This window comes from Triticum urartu, chromosome 3A (genome assembly GCF_056163025.1).
Source record: "Triticum urartu cultivar PI428250 chromosome 3A, HENAU_Tu73, whole genome shotgun sequence".
NCBI classification, from domain to species: Eukaryota; Viridiplantae; Streptophyta; class Magnoliopsida; order Poales; family Poaceae; genus Triticum; species Triticum urartu.
Genome location: NC_141875.1, coordinates 286,427,903 through 286,431,130, shown reverse-complemented (window position 1 = coordinate 286,431,130; position 3,228 = coordinate 286,427,903).

The window sequence follows — 3,228 nt, the reverse complement described above, 5'->3', positions numbered from 1 at the left end:
TCACATATCCATAAATTGTGAAGCCACGTAGAATGAAGGTAGATAAATAAATCAACAAGGTACGGCTCAAGAATGAATAATCGGTAAGAAATCCCAATCTCAAACCAATATTCGTGGAAGAAAGACTAGAGCTACAAGAATTCCCACCTATGAAACTCCCGAACCTTTCCGGTTATGCAATCAGGTGTTGGGGATACAGGGGAAGCATAATATCTCACCCAAACTAGCAAATCCTACATCCAGCTGTATCCATCCTTCAACACATAACCAAGAAACCTTCGGAAACCCTCTACCTCAACCTTCAAAAAGCATCCGTTATACAAGTTATGGCGATACTCCCGAACTCCCGCCCCAGTACTGCGTGGTGTCGAGGTTATCTCACCAACGAACTGCATAAAAGAGATTTTCGATGTCGGCGAAAATATCTTAGGTATTCCAGAATTGCAATGATAAAATTATGATGACAACACCTCAGAGCTCAACTCCTCGGGACACTTCCACTAAACCCCTGACAGGAGGCACCAAGACAATGTTCTCATCCTAAAACCATCGGAACGATTCCAAGATACCCGTGTGATCCTAAAATTTTTTTTAGTGAAATTTGAGAAGAGAAGAGTCAAAACTCTACGTCAGGATGCCTTACCAGAGCGATGAGGAGACTGGGAAGTAAAAAGAATTCCTAACTCTCCGATATATGATTCCCAAATGACTCAAAACATTTTTCTAGACACAACTCGGCTGCTAAAAACGATCAAGCAATGGAGCTCCTAAGGTCGGGGAAGGCTCTGATTACCAACTTGTAACGCCCTCGATGCGGCTATAGCTCCCACATGTCGAGGCACGACTTAGAGACATAACCGCATTGAAAGCAATGTCGCAAGTTAGGCAATCATCACAACATCCCATGTAATTTAGATAGATAAAAGGGGAGATACATAGTTGGCTTACACTCGCCACGTCAATCAAAGTACATCAATAACATACAACATCCAAACACTCATGGCCCGACTACGGCACCAAAATAGAAGAAAACCCAACATGCGACACGGTCCCGATCAACCCCAACTGGGCACCACTACTGATCATCAGGAAAAGAGACATAGTAACGCTGAGAGTCCTCGTCGAACTCCCACTTGAGCTCGTACTCGTCACCTGGAGCGGAATCACCTGGACCTGCATCTGGTATTATAGGAATCTGTGAGCCACAGGGACTCAGCAATCTAGCACCCTCGCGATCAAGACTATTTAAGCTTATAGGAAGGGTAAGGCAAATATATGTGGAGCTACAGCAAGCGACTAGCATATATGGTGGCTAACTTATTCGCAAAAGAGAGCGAGAAGAGGAGGCGAAGCGCGAGCGAGAATCTAGAGAGAGCAACCTGCGCAAACATAACTCCAACACCGTGTCCACTTCCCGGACTCCGCCGAGAAGGGGCCATCACGGTAACACACTCGGTTGATTCATTTTAATTAAATTATGGTTTAAGTTATCTACAACCAGACATTAACAAATTCCCATCTGCCCATAACCACGGGCACGGCTTTCGAAAGTTCAATCCCTGCAGGGGAGTCCCAACTTAGCCCATGACAAGCTCTCACGGTCAACGAAGGAATAGACCTCCACCCGAGACATTGCGATCAGACTCGGTATCCCGGTACAACAAGACATCTCGATAGGTTAAAACTAGACCAGCAACACCGCCCGAATGTGCCGACAAATCCCGATAGGAGCTGCACATATCTCTTTCTCAGGGCACACTCAGATGAACACTACGTATAGCTAAAACCAACCCTCGAGTTGCCCCGAGGTGGCGCTGCAAGTGGCTCTATTTGGACCAACACTCAGAGGAGCACTGGCCCGGGGGGGTTTAAATAAGATGACCCTCGGGTTCCGGAAACACAAGGGAAAAAGAGGCTAGGTGGAAAATGGTAAAACCGAGGTTGGGCATTGCGGAAAAGCTTTAATCAAAATGAACTATCAAGGGGTTCCCATTAAAACCCAACCGCGTAAGGAACGCAAAATTCCGGGAACATAACACCGATATGACGGAAACTAGGGCGGCAAGAGTGGAACAAAACACAAGGCGAGAGGCCGAGCCTTCCACCCTTTACCAAGTATATAGATGCATTAAGATAACATAGCAATATAATGATATCCCAACAACTAAATAAATGTTCCAACAAGGAACGTCTCCAATCTTCACCTGCAACTAGCAACACTATAAGAGGGGCTGAGCAAAGCGGTAACATAGCCAATCAACGGTTTGCTAGGACATGGTGGGTTAGAGGTTTGACATGGCAATTGGGAGGCTGACAAGCAAAAGGTAAGCATCGTAGCATTGGCATAGCAAAGAGCGAGCAAACTAGCATAGCAAAGACAGTAATGATTTCGAGGGTATGATCATCTTGCCTGCAAAGCTGTCAGAGTTGACTGGATCCTCAAAAGCAAACTCAACGGGCTCCTCGTTAGCGAACTCATCTCCCGTCCCTACCCAAACAAGACAAACAAGCAAAAAGGATACAATCAACCACATGCAAACTCAAATAATAAGATGCAAAGATGGTATGCTATGCGGGATGCGATGCGGGATGCAAAATGCAAGATATGACAGGAAATGCATGAACCTGGCCTCAACTTGGAAAACCAAGTGTGCCACTAGAAAGATGGGATGAAATCGCTTGAAAACAAAATAAAGATCGCCGGAATCGGAGTTACGGTTTGGAAATGGCAAGCGATTCAAAAATTGGCACCGATCTGCGATTTACAGCAAGTAGGCATCTAAATGCAACGAAATGAACATGCTACAGCCACCAAACATGACAACAAAATACATGGCAGGGAAGCATTCAAGATGCTTAACAAAAGACTAGCATTGAGCCACGGCCAATTCATCCATTAACAGGTTCGAACAAGCATGGCAAAAACGCAAATGGTAAACAGATCTCAGACTTAGTGAAATTAACACTTGTTTGAAATTTCAGATCATATAGCCCTCTTCGGAGCAACAAAACAACATGCTACAGGACCTGATTAAGACAAATAAGAATATGGCATGGAGCTACTCAACAAGCTTAACAAAAGACCCTTAGTGACCTTGAGCCAAAAGGGATCACAAAATATACTAACAAGCACACGAACATAGCAAAAACATAATCAGTTTTCACACTTAGTGAAAACTGAGACATGCTGAAATATAACTCACGAAGGCATGCTAACGAGCTCGATGC